Source organism: Oncorhynchus masou, chromosome 30 (genome assembly GCF_036934945.1).
Source record: "Oncorhynchus masou masou isolate Uvic2021 chromosome 30, UVic_Omas_1.1, whole genome shotgun sequence".
Classification (NCBI taxonomy): Eukaryota; Metazoa; Chordata; class Actinopteri; order Salmoniformes; family Salmonidae; genus Oncorhynchus; species Oncorhynchus masou.
The window spans coordinates 21,287,146-21,309,340 of NC_088241.1; the positions used below are offsets into that span (position 1 = coordinate 21,287,146).

A 22,195-nucleotide genomic window follows, 5' to 3' on the forward strand; every position below is an offset into this window, starting at 1 on the left:
CCTCAAAAAGTTATACAGTCGCACCATCGAGAGCATCCTGGCTGGTTGCATCACTGCCTGGTATGGCAACTGCTCGGCCTCCGACCACAAGGCACTACAGAAGGTAGTGCGTACGGCCCAGTACATCACTGGGATCAAGCTTCCTGCCATCCAGGACCTCTATACCAGGCGGTGTCAGAGGAAGGCCCTAAAAAGACTCCAGCAACCCTAGTCATAGACTGCACGGCAAGTGGTACCAGAGCACCAAATCTAGTTCCAAAAGGCTTTTTAACAGCTTCTACCCCCAAGCCATAAGAGTCCTAAACAGCTAATTAAATGGCTCCCCAGACTATTGCAGAGCCTCGCTACTGTTATTTTACTGCCGCTTATTTGAATTATTAATTATTATTTATTTTTATTTATTACTTATCTATTTTTTTTACTAACACATTTTCTTTAATCAGCATTGTTGGTTAAGGGCTTGTAAGTAAGCATTTCACTGTTGTATTCGGCGCATGTGACAAATAACATTTGATTTGATTCAGCACTGGGGTTGGAATAGCATGACAGATTAGCGTAGGGGTTTGTGGTCCTCCTTCACTACTAGATATCATATTTTTTCCTCATCTACCTCCTCCTCCTCAATTCCTAAGTACTAGAGTACAGAGCCAAAATAATGTAAAAATAATGTCACTGACCCAATATTTTTGGAGATCACTGTAGATGCTATTACATTGATTAGATTAGAAAGTGAGTATGTGTGATGGTGGGTGTGCATGTCTGTGTTTCTGTTTCTTTCATAGGGGGGGGGGGGTAAGCTCCCCTGCAACAAAGATTGCCTTGCATTATATTATTCAATTAGAAAAAAGGGTTCCAAAATGGCTTTGGCTATCCCCATAGGAGAACCCTTTTTTGTTTCAGGTAGAACTATTTTGGGTTCCATGTAAAAACCCATGTAAAAACCCTCTGGGGAAAGGGTTCTACCTGGAACCCAATAGGGTTCTACCTGGAAACAAAAGGGCTCTTCCTGAAACCAAAAAGGGTTATTTAAAGGGCTCTCCTATGGGGACAGCCGAAGAAACCTTTTAGGGTCTAGATAGCACCTTTTTTTCTGAGTGTAGGCCTTAGAAATAGGACTTAGAAATAAACACTTCTATCCCCAGTGTGTCTGTATCTATGGCTTCAGTTTGTTATATTGTGACTAATACATACAGAACTTGTTTTGAGAGCGTTGCTGTTGTTGCGGCATGAAATCTGATTATATGGAATTTGGACCAGTGAGACAACAGCTGGATTTCAAGGAGAAATGGCGTATGAGTATGTAAGTCCATAAGTGTTTCCTTGGATTGTAAATTTACCATCTACTCATGTTGTATATTGTTGGTAATGTTTTTGTATTTCATTGATGAATAATTTACGATTAAGGGACAATTGATTATTTAAACTACTAAAAACAACCATTATGGTGTGCTTTGGCTTTTGAGGATATCAAGTCAGAGCCATTATTCATAATGTCACGATCGTCGTAATGATGAGACCAAGGCGCAGCGTGAGTAGAGTTCCACATAATTTTAATAAAACGAAACTCACTGAACAAAAACAACAAACAACCAAACTAAACGTGAAGCTACTGTTGTGCACTCAGGCAACTAAACGTAGACAAGATCCCACAACAGAAAGTCCAAAGGTGCGGACTCCCGGCCACAACCCTGAACCTATAGGGGAGGGTCTGGGTGGGCATCTACCCTCGGTAGCGGCTCCGGTTCGCGGTGTAGTCCCCGCTCCCTACACTGATCCCTCCGCTTCTATAGAACCGGACCGTGGATCATCGCCGGAGGCTCAGAACTGGGAACCACCGCTGGAGGCTCTGGACTGCAGCACGTCGGTGAAGACTCCGGACTGCAGCTCGTCGCTGGAGGCTCCGGACCGGTGACCGTCGCTGGAGGCTCCGGACCGGTGACCGTCGCTGGAGGCTCCGGACCGGTGACCGTCGCTGGAGGCTCCGGACCGTGGACCGTCTTTGGAGGTTCCGGACCGACTGGGAACGTCGCCGGAAGCTCTGGACTGGGAACTGTCGCCGGAAGCTCTGGACTGGGAACTGTCGCCGGAAGCTCTGGACTGTGGAGGTGCACTGGTGGCCTGATGCATGGGACCGGTACAGGTGGCACCGGGCTGATGACACACACCTCAGGGCGAGTGCGAGGAGCAGGCATAAGACGTACTGGACCGTGATGGCCCAATGGAGGTCTGGAGCGTAGAGCTGGAACAATGCGTCCTGGCTGGATGCTCACTTTAGCTCGACAAGTGCGGGGCGCTGGAACAGGACGCACTGGGCTGTGAAGGCGTACTGGCGATACAGTACATAGAGCCGGCGCAGGATATCCTGGTCCAAAGAGGTGTACTGGAGACCACAACCTGTCCTGGCTGGGTTCCCACTCTAGCGTGGCAAATGCGGGGAGCTGGAACAGAGCGCACCGGGCTGTGAATGCGCACTGGAGACACCGTGCGCATCACTGCATAACACGGTGCCTGACCAGTCACACACTCCCCACGGTAAGCACGGGGAGTTGGTTCAGGTCTGAACCCTGTCTCTGCCAATCCCACCGTGTGCCCCCCCAAACTTTTTTGGGGCTGCCTCTCGTGCTTGCCTTGTTGGTATAACTCCTCGTAATGTCGTCCATCCGCTTTCTCTGCCTCTATCTCCTCCTCAGGACGGCGATACTACCCGGCCTGCGTCCAGGGTCCTTTTCCATCCAGGATCTCCTCCATGTCCACTCCTCCTGTACACGCTGCTTGGTCTATTTTTGGTGGGATCTTCTGTCACGATCGTCGTAATGATGAGACCAAGGCGCAGCGTAAGTAGAGTTCCACATAATTTTAATAAACCGAAACTCACTGAACAAAAACAACAAAATGAAACTTGAAGCTACTGTTGTGCACTCAAGGAACTAAATGTAGACAAGATCCCACAACAGAAAGTGGGATAGAGGGCTGTCTAAGTATGATTCCCAATCAGAGATAACGATAGACAGCTGCCTCTGATTGGGAACCACACTCGGCCACAAACAAAGAAATAGACAACATAGAATGTACACAAAATAGAATGCACAAAACTAGAGTACCCACCCTAGTCACACCCTGACCTATCCAAAATATATAGAAAAACAGGGGTATCTAAGGTCAGGGTGTGACACATAAGGTGTCTTCGAGCAGGAGTGTTGATCATAATTAATAATATTATATGGACGGGGCGCCTGATCCTAGATCAGCACTCCTACTCTGAGATGGCTTTCAGGAATTACCACAAAAATCAAACAATCTATTTCGATTTCCATGGCATGAGCCTTGACAACACATAAACAGTTCTTACTGTTGAGTGACGTGTACCCCAGCACATTGACTGATACTATTTCACACAAGCACTAGTTTGGGCTGTTTACTTGGAGAAAACACTATTACCCCACACTTCAAATCCCTCCATTTTTGCCAAAGAGGAGATTTGCTTTCCATCCCTGGGAGCATTCAGATGATGTCATTCTCTCAGACTTTCCATAGCCCCAAATGATCCCTTAACCTCAGGCATTTCAGTGTGTTTCTGCTACCAGGCATTCTCTCTCAAAGGGCGCTAACGCTAACCTCTCGCACCTGAAAATGAGCTAGTGGAAATAGATCTCTCAGATAACAGTGTATATTCACTGATTGCTGTCTTATCTTTTCATTCAGGGTTGGTGTGTCAACAAAGGGTGGAACTATGGGTTTATGGGAGATGTTGTTCTTGTAGATGGGTCAGGTGTTGGGCTAGATAAGAGCTGCCATGAGCTGAGGTGAGCTTTGGTGTTGACGTGAACTTGATAATATTGTTCTGACTCAATGGAATATTTTTTTCCCCCTCAAAAAGTTAGAGAAAATCAAAATAAGTGTTACACAAAATAGAGGAAGTGATCAAAAATGATGAATTAATAAGTTATGACGATTTCTGGCATACTTGTGGATTCAGTTATATAGTGTTATATGAGCCCTGCTCACAGCGAAAAGTGCCAACTGCAAACAGACCCTCATTGGCAAAGTAGCCTCCTCATGATACTGAATCTGACTACAGACAACTCTTTTCTCATTGGTTGTGCAGTGAGCGACTCATTTTGAATACAAAGTGATCCATCATTCTCACAGTATGGCTGAGAAGAGCCGCTCAGAGGTTCCTTTTCCAATACACCGGTCCACGGGAGGACAGGTGTATTTTTATTATGTCTCTTAAATTGCTATGACTTCACTAGTCAGGGGGTTAATCTGTTGGGAGAGTAGCTCCTTAATGACTGTGAGACAGAGTCCAACCGGGATCTACAGCGCGTTCCCTTACGCCTTCAGGCAGACAGACCATGGGCCTAAAAACCATATGTTACATCATTACAGGCCAGTCCACCCAAGTCTCAACGCCCAGCTCCTAATCATAACCACACACAGACACGCACAAACATACAGTGTAAATGCACTGGCACACACACGCACATACACGCAAGCATGCAGGCACACAGACACTCACACATACATACACACACAAATATATTCTCTCTCTCTCACACACGCACACACACATATTCTCTCTCTCACACACACACACACACACACACACACACACACACACACACACACACACACACACACACACACACACACACACACACACACACACACACACACACACACACACACACACACACACACGCACGCACACACACTTTACGCCCGCCCACACACCACCATTCTACCTAATACAGCCTGGCTCCATGTGTGCCACTCAGACATTGGGTGTGGGTGGGGAAGGGAGGGTGAGAGGTACCCCAGCCTTGGTTTACAGGTCAAGCCTGCAGCTTTACAAGGGAAATATCCAGAGCCACTATAAATACCACAGTGAGCTTTAAGGGTGCTGTATATCATGCCAGTGGGCTTTGAGTGCTTAAACTCAACCTATTTTTTGTAGTTCTTTTTTAATAGTGGAATCGAATGAGTGACTACAATGAAATGTGAACTTCCCTCCACTTTGAGTCCCCGGCATGAATTGATCGGCGCGACTTCAAAACGCCTAGCCGCCAGCAGCAAAGAGTTGGCCGTTCACCTCACACGTCAGGACAATATATCATTACCGTACCTCGGTTTCTTTGTTGCCTCACTTATAGCAATGGGGAACAAGGTACAAAGTCAGGAAACGTTTCATGAAAATCATAACGCTTTTCAATGGGCACCACTTGCTTAGGTGACATTTATTATTTCCAACTGAAATACTGAGACAACGAATAGGGCCTAATGACTCATTCACAGACAGAGTATATAAAACAAAGATGTCATGGAGAAAATACTGCCATGTAGCATGTAGTGAATAAATCACGATGAACACGTTTTTCAAGTTGAAGTTGAATGCATTAGTAATGAATTCACAACATTTATTAGTTTTTATCATCTTGAAAAAAAAGGGGCTGGGAAAAAACTCCAGTCTCCTTTTTGAACACCTGAGTGTGCAGATGTGCAGTCACACAATAAAAGTAGCGATTCAGCCGCAGCGCTCACGTGTGAATCTCATCAGCCAGCTTTGGTTAGCGGCAGACTAGACTAATTGGTTCCAGAAGTGTTTCAGGTCGCACTGCCTGAGATGGCAGGGAACAAGGGAGTAAAGGAGGGAGAGAGGGAGAGAGGAGAGAGAGAGAGAAGGGCAAGTAATGAGAGGTCAGCCACGAGCTAGAACTCTACCGCAAGTGCCAGAAACGCACAGCAATTTTATGGTCAATTGAGCCGTACATCTGGAGTCATACATCGCAGGTAAATGTGGGGCCGGAGCCAGTGATGGTTCACACACACACACACACATGCACACATACACACGCTAACACACACGCACAAACACAATGAGGCACGATGGACAGATACAGGGACACACACACGCTATAGTAATGGCCTATCTGTCACACCTAAACACAGTGCATCTTTATCCACAGAACATGGCTGGCTACAGGAAGGGCCGATGCTCTAACTAGGCCTAATGGCCCCTAAAGACTGGCTGTCGACTCCGCTCATCATCAGAGACAAACTCGCACACTCTACTCCCCACACACCACGCCCCACCCATCCTACCATCGCCCAGAGGGCATACTGCTAAGTGCACTATTTCCTGACACTCTTTCACACGGTCATCGACAAAAACAACATTCTTATTGATTGGTTAATATGGTTGTATTACACTAATCGTTATCTCTGAAAGTATGTTTATGTCTCATTGTCACGTACAGTATGTCTGTATTTCCTAGTAATATGTTTGGGACATGGAAATGGTGTGGATAAATGCCTACTTTTATCTCTAGCTTCACATTACAGTAGGATACCAAGTTATCACACCTCTTGAAGAATTTGTGTTGTAAATGTTAGAGTAGCATATGGTATCATTCTCCAAAAGGGGGTTCTAAAATGTTTTGTCGGAGCAGCACGGTCAGTCTCCTACCCCAATGGGCACAACCAGTGGTGCTGCTGCTGCCGTCATGTAGCCGTATCGCAGCAGCATCACCGTCAGGTCACAGCGCAGCAACTCCAACATGGATGCCGTTGACCTGCCTAGGGAAAGAACGTAACAACCACCAATAAGGAGCTCAATTGATTCAAGTCAATTCAGTCATGGCATTGAAATCCAACAGATATGAGAGAACCTATTGATCAGTCATCATTGCAGTTCTTTCCATGTCAATATTTTAAATGGTTTGACTTAAATTGGGTTGGACCACATAACCTTGAAGAGGACCATTCTGTGTGTACTAATTCCAAGCAATTTACAGTGATGGATAACAGTACAGTAACAGTGATATGTGACAGTACCTTTGGTCAATGATGAAGCCAATGGAGGTCAGACTGAGTAGAATGTAGCCAGTCATCATCAGAACAGTTAGGTGGGATAGCATCTATAACATAGACACACAAATAATGCTTATCTTGAGAAAAAGTTATGGGAAAAATACATAAACATCAAGTACAGATGTAGGATCTTAATTTGAAACCCCTGTTGCAGGATAACTTTCATGCAACACAGGAAATATCAAACTTGCAGTGCATTTCAGATTTAAAATGGCTTCTGATGTTTGTCTTTCCTCGTTGAAATTTCAGACTTGATTTTCCCTTACGAAAAATCTATCAACCCTTACAAAAATGTCCATCAATTATAATCAACATAATAATTCACATTTCCTCTTGCTGTAGGATTCTTTTCCCGTTGAAGCAAACTGGATCAAATTAAGATCCTGCATCTGTATGGTGAATTATGGGCACAGGAGATTTGACTACGAGTGAAGTCATGAACCATGTCCCTTTTAATAGCCCAGACTACACATCTATACACGGTAAGCTATTATATAACATCTAGCTCCCCAACACAATATAGTGTAGAGTTTTGCCAGTAACCGTGACTCACACAATTAAGGCTGCCCCAGCACCTCTCTGATTCACAAGGGTTGGGTTGAATGAGGAAGACACATTTCGATTGAAGGCATTCAGTTGTGCAACTGACTAGGTATCCCCTTTTCCTTTCTCATGCTCAATATAATAGGGATATTACCTCTGACCATGTCTGTTTTGTCCCGCTAAGGGACTTGACCAGAGTGGAAGACGTTGCGGTACATAGCTCCCAGTACCACTATACACTATAGGGAACACTAGCCCTATACTGTACACATTGACATTGACCTTGGTGAGCTGCTTGTGTTTTGTTCACACACAACCCCAACCTGTGGATGGATACATGAGTGGTGAAAATGCATGGCCTTAAGTTCCTAACCTAAAAGACAGCTGTAAGACTAGCCTCTCCTCAGGGACTCGATTGGTCTGCCAGAGCAGGGGTTGGATCTTCAACACTCCACTCAGAGGCCCTGACATGCAAACGTCACTGGTCTCCTTCCATGTAGTACATACACAACAATGCACATTCCCTGCAGGCCATATATGACATCAACATATCAACAGGAAGCAATAAAGTAGTATTTCTTAATGTTTATATGGTACAGGCCCTATAATCGTTAAACCCTATATTCCCCTAACCCATATGTGGGAAAGGCGGGCACTACTGTATGTATTCAATTGGGGCAAATAAGATTGGATTCCAAAGACACACAGTAAACTTATCCATCACTACGGTCAGTAACGTTTAAGGTCTAAATGGACAGTAATACAGTAACTACAGTTATTGTAAGCTAATTACAAATCTTTTCAGCAATGTATTATTTGGTAATTGTATTTTATTTATTTATTACATTTTATTAGGTTATTATACTGTCTTGCACCCACTGGTACAGTTACCCAGGAGTCAAAGCAGGTCAGTTAGTCAAAGTAAAGATCATGTAAACTATCTCAACCCTGGGGGAATGGCCCTAGACACAACTGAAATGATTGGATTTTCAGGCCTGCTTAATGCGAGAGAAAAAAATATTTTGTCCCATATCATATTTCAACAATAACAGTGAGTGAAAATAAAACTCCCAGATGAAATTCACCATCTGCTGGTGCTTCAGTGACTCCAGCAACCGACTGATTATGTTATTGTTTCTATATCCCCAGAGACCTGGAGATGAACGTGTTATTATCATGGTTATCATCACGACCGTTATCATTTTCAGGACAAGAGATTGGTTGGATTCTGAGTTGAGGAGTTGGCGTTTCGTCTTGGTCAATTTACCTGTCTGTCCTTACCGTAAAATTAGCCAACCTGAAAGAAACTGTAGCTACACGAGGCTATACCCATGATGTAATTAAAGGCTAACTTCATTTGTTTGAGACGTTTTCATGTCTTTAAATTAAGGCTAAGACCATAAATTGCGTTACACTGTACCATCAATAGTCACCGTAAATACGTGCCTAGTGAACATGGAGGTATGCATACATACATGCACATGATTTATTGTCAGGCCAAGGTCCTAACTTTGTTATTTTCCCTGGAAATCCTGATTACAGCATCCTGAAGGCTATTTAGGTTGGGAAATGGTTGGGAAATGGTTGGGAAATGGTTGGGAAATGGTTGGGAAGTGGTTGACTTGGCAATTAAGGTGTTATTGTTCACTGTTAGACCACCAGCTGCTGTGCTGGTGGCCAATAAGAGGGGGGAACTCTTTGACTGTGGGCCTATGTGGAGGGAGGACCACAACTAAGGGAACACCATGGAGGTAGGAATCACATGAAGACAGGCCATTTTGTCTCAGCTTGAAGTGTTGGGTGGGACAGAACATTTTGGCTAACTGAAACTATGTCTGGGGAAAAAAGCAGTCCAAAGATAACTGCTGAGGAAACCTGACTTGGGTTTTTTGAAAGTGGGGGGAGGGGGCTTTTGGCTCTGTGAGTGGAAAATAATAGACAAAGCTTATTTTAAAGAGGACTGACAGTGAGTCATTCTGACTTAATGGTAGCAGAGTCACTATGGTCTGTGTAAATACTGTATAAAAACAACCACATGAAGCATGTCATCAGATAAAATAAACAGAATGTTTGTGACTTTGTTCCTTTGAATAGAATTAAAAAGACATTATTTCAAATGGCTAAAATAAGATAAGAGCCCATGTGCTTTCAATCCCAGTTGATTATCTATGACTGGTAACTCTTGGGATTGACAATACATAAGAGATCCCGGTAAACACACAACAACATTAGACCATGTACGCAGACATAGACTTGCAGAGGCCAACTGGGATTGTATGGCAGCTCTTCTCCAGTAACCAGAAATAAACCAGAAATATAATACAGCTAAGCAAAAAGAGAAGACAACATAACATAATTCCTGAATGCTGCAATTATTTTTAAACTGGCCATATTGTCATGGCTTGTCTATATGCAGATCATAAGATACTTTCAAACAATTCACTATAGAACATATACACTGTATGTACCTTAAACTTGGTTTAAAACACAAAATTATAGAGAACTTGAATTGGTACAGGATTCTTGCAGGGGTTTTCCAGGGGTCTTGGGAGAGTTAGCCACATGTGGGTTTCCTTTAACATTACCCTTGTAGGTGTTCCAGCCCACAGCTCTGCTTAGCCTCAAGAGCCAACACATTCGACCCTCTCTCTCTCTCTCTCTCTCTCTCTCTCCTCTCTCCCTCTCTCCCTCTCTCCCTCTCTCCTTAGAAAATACCCATCTAGGCCTACAACGGCAAGCCTTTCAAGATATTTCAGTCAAATCCCAGCACCCTCCACATGTTTAGAATCACCATGCAAGCGTTTAGGGACAATTTAATCATAAAGTCGAGGGGTGGAGTTTTGTTTTAAGTGTGAAAGGTCTAAATATGTGCCACCATCAGCGCTTTTTCAAAGCCAACCGCCGGGGCTCCTGATGGGCACTATAGTAGCACACACACACACACCCTTTTGATCCCTAGCAGGGCACCCACAGACTTGCTATTTAAAGTGAAAATGAGCTTATTGTGTTCCCCCTACAAAGGCCTCAATGATTTATTTGGTATGGTGTTTCCATGTAAAGGCTGTATAAAATGTGAATCTTTCAAGTGAGAACACTGTGAGTCATTTGGACAGTAAGGATAGTGTTTTTCTTTGCATCATAATGATAGGTAATGAAGTATGAAAGTGTCAAATGTGCCCCTTTTGGGAATGCAGACACACCTAAAATGCAAGAACACTATCTTCAAGTCCCCCTTCCTACTCTCTTTCTCTCCATGATTCCCCACGGCTTTACACACCCTCTCTAACTATCGCTCTCTCGTTTTCTCTCCACCTCTAATGACAAAACGTGTCTTCCTTCTGAATGTGGCAGTACCGCGGGCACCTCTGCGTGATCCCCCAGCTTTGGGTTTGCCAGGTTTCCAACGCGGTCCTTTCCAGAGGACGCCTCATTTAATGAAGACTTTCTTGTATCTGTTGTACCTCCTCCACAAGTATTTATAGGACTTGAACTAAAGCAAAAATTTAATAGATATATCGTCACATTACAGTCACATTATATTACATAAGCAGCTTTACTATAAAAGCCCTGGTATTACTACATACTCATTGTTGTCAATGCTAATCTGTGCGTTAATTAATACTGTGTGGAGAATGTCCCTCCATTTGGGAGGCATTGCTCATGCGGTAGGTTGCCAGTGGTAAGGGCAGTGAAAATAATCAAACACAACGTCTAGTATTTCATTTGATTGGATTCTTTCACCTCTGCTGGGAGGTTTGTTTAAGGTTGCGCAATAATGTTATGGTTACAGCATGGCTGTGCCAGGGGTAACATTTACTCCTACAAAGTGATTGAGAGTAACTGCTCTACCAATGGTTTGATTCCACTGATGTAATACGGGGACAATCAGACAGTTTGCATGCAGCGTCAGCTCAGTCTGAACACTGTGACAATTTGCTCTTCGATAGCTTGTATATACATTTATAGTCTATCAGTTTATATCTTACATTGTACAAAATAAAACACAGCAAATATGAAAATAATCTTGTATTTTGTATTTTCTCTTGGGACTAACCTGAATAAGGAGGACTTCAAATGTGTTTATTTTGTGTACGAGTCCGTAGACAACTTTATCGCCGTCTGGAGCAAAGGTACCTGATAAATCAAAGTAAGAGAATGTAGTTATACCGACAATGCCATATTACAACAAGCAATCGCCCTGTGAACCTTCCCCTGTCATTTTTATCAATGCAATATTCATTTCGCCCTGCCAATGAAATGCAATACATCATTTTCCTTTTTCGCCAATACTGCACTGATCAGCTCACGTCAAGTACGGCAAGAATATGTGTGTTTGAGAAGAAGAGGCTTTCTTTCTTACTGTGGTGAACTCTGTGGTGACTGGGGGTGTTTAGGACCCACTCCAGAGGTCCCATATCTCTGATCACCTGAAAGACAGAGAGTGTACATACATGAAACGATTTTTAGATTTTAAAAAAATGTAATAGCCGAGCTGCTACAATTTGGGCTGGTTTCCGTATACATAAATTAAACAGATTAAACCTAGTCCTGTACTAAAAAATATGGTAATAGAGATTCTCGCCAATTTCTGTTATAACTGGTAGTGCAACCTGGGATCTTTTTGGGCAATTTGGTTAACAACTAAATGTATCTGTCTTGAAACCTTATTTATAAGACTAAAGCATTTTCTTATTTGATGAGTTAGGTCTAAGCTTTAAGAATGATGGAAATCATGAGGTGGCCAAATTCCCAGATGGAAAGAACAATATTTATCAGATTTGAAGTGAAAGCAACACTAGGATGGAGAGCGGTGCCAAGACTATAAAGCAGTTGACACTGTTGATAATGCTCTTACATACAGTACACTTGAGCACACACACACACATATACATACAAGCATGCTTGTAATAGTAGCTAATATGAACGCACACACTTCCTTCCAGAAATACAAATGAATACATGCACAAGCATTCCAAAACAATATCTCAGTCATCCATAATCAAACACGTATGGCTGTTCAATCACTCTATTAAGCAGACAGACAGACAGACACACACACACACACAAACAATCATTACAGATCATGCCATAAGGCACATATTTCAGAAGAATCAGATTTTTCTTTGGGTGCGACTTTTACAGACATTTTGATGTTAAAGTCTACCAGTGATCGTAGAGTCAGTCTGGGAAATGATTTTGAAATCATTATTTCCATGTAATGAGTGGTCTGGCAACAGCCAGAGTTTTGTCTTGAATGAAAAAGGTTTTGCCGCTTCACTTCACTTTTTTCCCCCCAGATCAGGTCTGGGAATCGCTTGCCAATAAATTACTCAACATCAAAAAAGTCTATAAAGAAATCATAAATTATATCCCACAGAAAATTGTGATTTTATGACTGTTTTCACTAATAGTGTAGTAAAAGATGGAAGTGATTCCAACTCCCTTCATTCCTCTAACGATTGGGGATTGTAAAAATGATACTACCAGTCACTTTAAAGGAGAACGATTGGTCTTGCTTCTGTTTGGAATATTTCATAAAATCTCATTATTTTTTATTAAACGCAGGTTTGACTTGAGCTCCCCTTAACAGCAGATAGTATAGGGACTAGAGTGAGAGAACTTTCAGCCAAAGTAGCTTTATCTCAGAATTATTTGACAGTTTAAGCTATTACAGTAATTGGGAAATATACACAATGAATCTTGTAGAATATTGACTACATGAATAATCATAATTAAACAGGGTCGCATTCAATAAAGCATAAAAAGGCATAAAAAAAGAAGCAAATGGGCCAAAACGGGGAGAGACTACCTAAGCTTATCCAATAAGAAGTGCTTATTTTTGTTCTCCATTTCAAAACGTTTGGCTACGGTGTGCACTAATGAATAGGACCCAGGTAGGCCCTAAGGTCTTGTAGATGGTAACCTGAGACTGGGTGGTACTGTGGGTTGTATCTACCTCAGTGTTGATCCAGAACTGGTAGACCAGGTTGAATTGGATGTGAACAGCAAACACGAAGGGTGGTACTGCCAACGCCATGGGGAGATAGAACACCTGAGGACAGACACAATGAATATGGTTACATACACACAATAATATGATTATTGTGGATAGTCAGATCAATATAATAGTTCAATTTAAATAATTTACATGCTTTGCAAGAAAACTATTTCCCTAATAATCCTGTTTACATGGACACATCTGAAACCACCAATCAAAATAAACATACTACCACAGTGACAATGTTGTTTCTGGGAAGCCTATTTGATTCTGAGTTGGGACATATAAAGTTTGTACGTGAAACTACTTCTAAGATGCATACTTTCAGTTGTTCGGAATACACTTCACTCGCGCTAAAGAGGGAGGCACGCTTGGCTGGTGCTAGCACATGCGCATATCAAATACACCACTTGAACTGCGATTTAAGGAGTTTACATGTCCTAATCATTCGAAAGATTGCAACAACAACAAAAAAATGGGTGTTTTAATCAGCGTATACTTGTGACAGTAAAAGCCGATTAAGACAAGCAGAGTAAGGTTTTTACATGACTAATGCCATACTCGGCCTACTGCCATGATCAGTTAATCAGTTAAAAATCAAATTATTAGTGTACATTTAAATGTACTCGATGACTATGGCTATAGAACAGGATACCATACATTGTGCATAGCACAGCATATGTTGTGGTGAAGGAGCAAATGTTGGACTTATCTGCATTTCTAATACGACCTGCTTTTAATCTGTCAATGACCACGAGGGGCAATTGCAAAGTGCAAAGAGTACTTACTTCCTATACTGTACAGGTTTAAAGGTGCACTATGTAGAAATCGCTCCCCCATTTCTTGGTTGCTAAAACTCTAATAGTTTGCCTAATTTCAGTTTAAGGGACAAAATAAGATAGTATAGTGTAGGGGATCATTGAACCGTCTAAACCGCTGTGAAATATATTTTCCACACCCCAAAATGTTGTTTTTTTCAACTGTTGGAAGCTGGTGTACAAAACCGAAAGTAAAAGACACAAAAACAAAACACGGAAATATCTACCTCTTCTTTGACTTGCTTTCAAGTAGAATGATATATCTATAACTCATGTTTCTATGTGAATTTGGTCTGGGTCGTCCATATTGGGTCGCCCATATTGCCACTTCACAGCCTGGGCGTTTTGCACAAATAGCTACTGTACATGCATGTCATCGCTTGCACTCCGCTTGCACACACTTTGAATTCATTGAATAAAAAAAATGAAGAAATTGAATTAATGAATGGAATTAATTGCATAATTGAATTGATAAAAAAAAAAATATTAGCAACCTTCATTTTTAAAACGACTAACACCACTCATTGGCAGTCTTTAGAAAAGATAGTAAACCAAGAATCAAGCAAACCATAGGGGGACATTACGATATTATGACAACGAGGATATAAAAGCATTAGTCTAGATCTGTTGACCATCCAGCCATGTCCCCGTGCTGCAGTTTATATTCCTCTGCTGTGTTGTGATACTTGCTACATTAATATTACGATTACACTTCATTTTAACATCCAAAGAAACACGCTTGTTAAGTTTCACTGGATCTCCGAGCTGTTTCCGGACCACCCATTTCTCTGTGCTCTTTGGCAGTGGCACCCCTCAAACGCTTTGGCTTCATCTACATGGGAGTAGAGGAACCATTGCTAAGTCTGGACCTACAAAGCCCCCATACAGGCTATCTACAGTAACATATACATTTCATTAAAAGCAGTGAAAGTTACTCAATACCCATTAAAAACCCATGTGGTAGCCCTGATGTGCAATTGTGCTATGATTACACAATAAATGATAACAAAAACAAATAATTCAACTCTAATTAAAGTTGATAACAAAGTTGGGTTTTGAAAATGGAGAGAGGCACATTTTTGCCTGCTAAATATAGTCATGCATACGATGAGCGGATACTCACTGGGCTAGCTCTCCATTCGTTCTATTTCGAGAGTTCATTCTAAATTGACATCTTGAAGGTGCTGTATGGCTCTTTCAGTGTTTAATAAACTTGTGAATCCTATCGAAACAGAGAGCCATTAAACCCAACGGGTCGAGAGACGCCACCTGAACAAACACACCGTGTAGAAAGTGTGTGTGAAGGTGTGTACAGTATGTGTCTGTGAAGAGAATGCCATGATCGGTCCTCGAACACCTCAAATGAAACGTCCACGAAGCTGCGGCCTAACCATCAAAATCAGCTAGCCTTGTCTTGTGGAACTCCCAAAGCCTAGGAGACAGGGTGAACCCTCTCACCTCTTAAAAAAAACTGCCTGCCAATACTCGACACCTCTGTAACGTCAACAAGCTATCAACTAGTGTGAGAGGACAGATGGTTCAAACTAGTGAGGGTACAATTTTGGTTTTAAAGCTCAATGATGATATTACTGGACTGGATTTCAAACTTAATTTCCCAACTCTCCGGAACAGAATTCAGTTGGTGGCTCCACCATAAACCCGAACAGGAGGGTAAGAGGAATGAGAAAGAGAGAAAAAGAGTAATGGGCGTTGTGTGTAATAACTCCAGTCGTTAACGTGGGCTTTTACACTTCTTCCTGTCAGAGCCCATGGAGGAACTAGATCAACTGTTAAAGAAACACACAGAAGAAGTTAGAATCTAGCCATTGTTCGATTTTTGCTAGCACCCTTTTTTTGGTTTGAGGGGCTGTAGCGGGTTAAGATTGATGCTGGGTGTCACTAGTAGGAAGTATGAACTGCTAGGCTTCGTTGCAAGCCATGTCCTCATCCTGCGACTCAGCAGGACATCGCATAGTTTGGCAGGCCCTATTCAGGAGGGAACTCCTTTAATGATGAGAACAAATGCCACAGAGAACCTTTCCCACCAAGTGCAGAAACACTGAGGCCTGCACATCCACAGGTCTCAAATAGGGCTTTGCAGATTTTTTTGAATATCAAGTGATAAGTAGATAATGGCACACTAATATGCAAAACGGAACAGAGACAGTCAATGGAAATAATAATAATATGGTCAGGTCTGTATTTTTCAGGGAAGAATCTCTGTAGGTTTGGTTTGAATGGTAGTGGGTTAAGATCAGACATTACACTGTAGTCAAATGAACACGTGTTAATAATGTGTTGCACTGTGCATCATATGACTTCAGGTTAAACGGATGTGTGGACTGAGGTGAGAGGAGAGTTGGGACGATAAAGCGAAAAATATTGCCACCGACCATACCAATCACTTATCGCAGGCATTTTGCTGATATAGTTCATTATGATAAGTAGCCTATACTAGAGAAATGTGAAATGAAATAAGTTTGCTAATATGGGTGAATGTTAATGGGACAAGGGATGCTACAACCATCAGACTAAGGATAATAAAACAAAATGTGTTGAACATTTGTCACGCCTTGGTCATTGTATTTTGTGTTTTCGTTATAATTTTGGTCAGGCCAGGGTGTGACATGGGTTTATGTTGTTGTATTTCGTATTGGGGTTTTTGTATTATTGGGATTACGGCTGAGTAGGGGTGTTGTTTAGGCTTGGCTGCCTGAGGCGATTCTCAATCAGAGTCAGGTGATTCTCGTTGTCTCTGATTGGGAACCGTATTTAGGTAGCCTGGGTTTCGCTGTGTATTTTGTGGGTGATTGTTCCTGTCTCTGTGTAGTTTCACCAGATAGGCTCGGTCACTTTGGTTTTTCTTTTTACTTGTTTTGGAAGAGAAGAGAACGAGCGCCATTCTCCTTGCGGAGATGGTGCTAAATACATCAACACGGTCGGTCCCTGGGATTGGGCTGGCCAACACGATTCGGTTTGCTTGGAAGGAAAAGGAGTTGGAGCCTTTAGGACGGGAATCTTTTGGAAGGATAATATTGATGGGGATTCTAAAGCTGACGGTGAAGGACGTGTTTTGTTTCCAAGGCAACTCGTTGGAGGGAGCATACGACGTGGCAATAAATACAGAGGAAAAACACGATGATATCCTGAGAAGGGCAAGAGCAGTGGGAGGTGAGAGGCCGATGTGCCACTACGAAATAACAAGCCTGGCGAAGAATAACTTTAGGGTTGTAACTGTAAACATTTACAACCCTTACGTTAAGGACGAAGAGGTGAGGGCTTTTCTGGGGAGATACATGGATAACGTCTCCTCAGCAAGGCACCTCAAAGACTCCATTGGGTTTTGGAATGGGAGGAGAGGCTTCCAGGCCCTCCTCAGAGAGGACCCAAAGGGACATGGTGGCTACCTCCATCCTCCTGCTATGTTCTCCCTAGGGGCTGATAGGGGGACGTTGTTTTATGCACGTCAGGCCCATTTTGCAGGCGCTGTATGGCCTACGGTCACATATTCACCTCGTGCAGTACAAGAAAATGCAGATTTTGTGCATCTGAGGATCACGAGGCGAGGGATTGTGACAAGCCTAAGACGTGCCATGGGTGTGGCCCGTCAGCACACCTGTGGCGGGGGTGCCCGGCCCGTCAGAGGTCATACGCGTCTGCGGCTGGGGGGGGAGGAGGAGCGGGGGATGGGGGAAAAAGAGGAGGGGAAGGAAGCACGCCTCATGACCAGAGTACAGGTCCAGAGGGGAAGGCCACAAGGAAGGAAGAGGAGCAAGAAGCGGCGGATGGAAGAGAGAAGGAAACGGAAGGCATGGGAGTAGGAGAACCAGGAAAAGCGGCGGAAGAAGGCAACCGAGTGGAGGAGCATGAGAGAGAAGAAAGCGAGGGAGGAGTGGTGGAGAAGGAGACGGTGGAAGAGCAAGTGGACTGGGGGAAAGTGCCCTGGTGGAAGAGATGAGGGGTATGGTGGAGGAGCTGGCGGGGGGGTGGTATCTCTCCACTGCCGCCATCACCAAAGAAGAGAATGAAGAGGAGGGTGCGATTGGCAGACAGTGAGGGGGAGGGGATGGTCAAGAGAGTGATGGGGGTGGGAGAAACCTCTGGGTTGCTGCTGGTTTCCCCAGGCCCTCAACTTCTGTTGGGTGGGGACACACCTAACAAGACTCAGGACTGGGTACAGGAGGAGGTGGGGAGTTTTTTGTTTGGGGACTCAGCCTCCCCAATTTTTTTCCAAACCAGCTGCAACACTGGGGAGGGGGAGGATTGTGGGGGTAGACCCAGGGTGCACCCCGGAGCCAAACACTATTCCTGCATCCTGGGATGGTGTGATGGAGGAAGAGGGGGGGATGTCGGGATTACGGATGGTGTTCTCACCGGTAGATATGGAGCAGGGGAGCATCGGGTGAGTCTCCTATTTTTGTTTTTTTCTGTCTGGGTTTAGAATTTGAGTGTATTACATATTTTTATTTTTTCATGGAGTCTAATTTTACTTTTGTTAGTTTAAATGTAAGGGGTTTAAGGGATTTTGTTAAGAGGAGGGCGGTTTTTAGTTATTTGGAGGGTGTGGGGTTTGATTTTTGTTTTTTACAGGAGGTTCACCTGAGGGATGGAGGGGATGTTAGTAGGTTTAAGAGGGAGTGGGACAAGGGGGAGTTGGTTTGGGGTGTTAGGGGGGTGCACTCATCGGGGGTAGGGATTTTGTGTGGGCGCAGGGAGGTAAAAGTGGAGGATTCTTTTGTGGTAATGCAGGGGAGGGTTATAGGGGTGGATGTCACGATAAGGGATTGTAAATTTAGATTAGTGGTGGTGTATGGGCCACAGGTGGTGGCAGACAGGAGGGAGATGGTGGACTGTCTGACGCCCCTGTGTGTCACAAATAGGAAATTAGTGATAGGGGGGATTTAAATACAGATTTAGGAAGAGGGGGGGATAGCAGTGCAGGTGCCATTGCCAGGCTAATGGCTTGCCATGGTCTGGTAGATGGTGGTCTGCACACTACTCTGAAAATGGACGGTCCTACATGGCGCAACTCCAGGGGGGTTGAGCGGAGGCTCGACTATATTTTTGTACCCAGGTCTTTGGGTAAGTTGTCTGGGCGGCTGTTGCCTGTTTTCTTTTCGGATCACGACGGGGTGCTCCTGCAGGTGGGGTCACCAGTCTGCCTCTTTGGTAGGGGGTACTGGAAGCTAGATCGGGATGTGCTGGAGGAGCAGGCTTTTGTTGACGGGTTTTATGGTTTCTTTTGGAGGCTTGAGGGCCTCCGGTCCATGTGCGAGGGGGTGTTAGAGTGGTGGGAATTAGTTAAGGTGAGGATTAGGGCTTTTATAATAGTGTATTGCAAGAGGAAAAAAGGGCAGGAGAGGAGGGAGGTGGATCGTATCCAAAGGTTAATTGAACTCGAATACGAGGCAGGCAACCTCGGCGGGTCGTTTGACTGGGAGAGATCCGCAACCCTAAAGGCGCAGGTCAGGGAGTTGCAGGAGCGGAAGGCTCGAGCTTTCCTGGAGCGTGCGCATAGTGGCTTTCTAGAACATAATGAGACTTGTTCTGCTATGTTCTTTAAGTTGGTTAGGGCAAGACAGAGTAGGAAGGTAATGCATGGTGTTAGGGAAGAAAATGGTAGTATAGTTAGAGAACCAGAGGATATGGTCAGGGTGACAACTGATCATTTCCAAGGTTTATTTAAGGAAAGGGAAATAGATGTAGAGCAGGGAAATGTGTTTTTAGAACACTTGTCCAGGCGGTTGCTGGGGGACATTAGAGAAGTGATGGAGGCCCAGATCTCACTAGAAGAGGTTGAGAGCGTTCTTAGGAGGATGGGAAAAGGGAAGGTGCCTGGGATGGATGGGCTGCCGGCTGAGTTTTATCTCAAGTTTTGGGGTATACTTGGACCAGTGGTCCTCGAAGTCTTGAAGGCCATCCTTGAGACGGGGGTCCCGGGGGGATCAATGGCTGTTGGTGTGCTGTCACTTTTATATAACAAGGGGGAAGTAACAGACCTTGGCAACTGGCGGCCGTTGACCATGCTGTGTGTAGATTACAAGCTACTTGCAAAGGTTTTAGCAGACCGGTTGCGCACAGCCCTTCCCTACGTCGTTCATGAGGATCAGACGTGCGGTGTAGAGGGCCGCTCTATTAGATGGAACCTACAGTTAATCAGGGACTCCATCGCTTGGGTTGAAGATAGAGGACTGCCTTTTATGGTAGCAGCGCTAGATCAGGCGAAAGCCTTCGATCGCGTGAATAGATCCTTTTTATTCAGAGTGTTAGGTCGATTAGGATTTGGGGAGAAGTTTATAGGATGGATTCGTACATTATATGTCGGAGCGGGGTGCCGGGTTAGTGTAAATAGTCACTTGGGTGACGTTTTTGACCTCTCGTCTGGGGTCAGGCAGGGGTGCCCACTCTCGGCTCTCCTCTTCGTTCTGTACATGGAGCCTCTGGGGGCTGCCATTAGGGCAGACACAGGGGTGGAAGGTTTGCTGATCCCTGGAAGTGGTGGTTTGCGTGTTAAGATGACGCAATACGCCGACGACACTTCCTTGCTGTTGTGCAAGGACTCGTGCCTGACAAGGTCCCTTGCCATCTTTGGGGATTTCACCCGAGCGTCGGGAGCAGTTCTGAACCATGCAAAGTCTTCCATCAAGTTTTTCGGAAGATGGCGCGGTAGAATGTGCCTGGGGGGTTGTCTCTCTGTGAGAGAGGGGGCCCTGAGGATTCTCGGGGTCCATTTTGAGAACTCCGGCTCAACGACACTAAACTGGAACATGCGTATCGCAGTGGTACAGAGGAAGCTAGCAATGTGGAAAGCTAGGTATTTGTCTTTTATGGGCAAAGTCCTGGTCCTAAAGGTGGATGTGTTGCCGTCGCTTTTGTATTTGGCATATATCTACCCATTGCCGGCTTGTCTGAGGAGGCCTCTAGTGAGGCTTGTGTTTCAGTTTATGTGGAGTGGCAGGTGCGAGTGGGTCGCCAGGACACGCATGATCTGTCCCATCGGGGAGGGAGGTAGGGGGGTACCACATTTCCCCCTCAAGCTGGACACAATTTTTGTTTCTTTCTTGTTAACGGAGCTTGCTCAGCCAGTGATACACCCGTCCGGTTACCTCCTGCGGGTATTTTTCTCGTATCAGGCGAGAAGCATAATGGTGTGGTCTAACACGGGTCCTCGGGCGGAACAGCTGCCATGGCACTTTGGTCATGCGGCCAAGTGGCTGCGTGCGCACCCTGAGGTTGAAGTTGCCCGAGTAGGTTTAGATCATAGGCACCTGTACGAGGAGGAGTTTCTGCTCTGACTTCTCATGAGTCTCTTTAAACGGGGGCTGTGGGAAGCAATGCAGAACATGGTGAAGACAGGGAGAGATTGGGGGGTGGAAGGGATAGTGAGGAGGGTGGAAGGAGATTTGAGGGGGAGGATGAAGAGGGAGGAGAGGAAGTGGGGGCAGCATGCTGCTCGGGAGAGGTGGAAGGGGGGTTTAGGGCTGGGTGTCATTTAGATTTGTAAGAGTATAGATTAGGGACGGGGAGATAGGGAAAGGTATTTTGTAGGGTGACGGGGAGGGAAGATGCTCCCCTGAGGTTTTGTTTGGGGTTTATGTTTAGTTTAGTTAGTTTAATTAAAATACCATTATTTGAGTATGTATGTAAATTATGAGTTGTAAAGAATGAATGGTATTGAAGATAATAAATTATTTTTTATAAAAAAAATAGGCTGTAATTAGGTTTCACGTTCCGTTTTGTTGTTTTTGTATTTATATTCAGTTATTTCATGTACCACGATTGTTTCATTAAAAACATGAGTAACCAACACGCTGCATTTCGGTCCGACTCTCATTCAACAAACGAAGAACACCGTTACAGAATCACCCACCACACTCGGATCGAGCAGCGTGTTAACAGGCAGCAACAGCTGGAGCAGCAAAGGGAGGAGGAATTATTCGGAGTATGGACATGGGAAGACGTGTTG

At 44.3% G+C, this 22,195-nt stretch overlaps 1 pseudogene; it reads right to left on the bottom strand.

Moving 5' to 3' along the window:
• Positions 1-2,266: 2,266 nt before the first annotated feature.
• The window catches only part of LOC135521609 (alkylglycerol monooxygenase-like), a 40,355-nt pseudogene continuing 20,426 nt past the window's right edge, over positions 2,267-22,195 (bottom strand).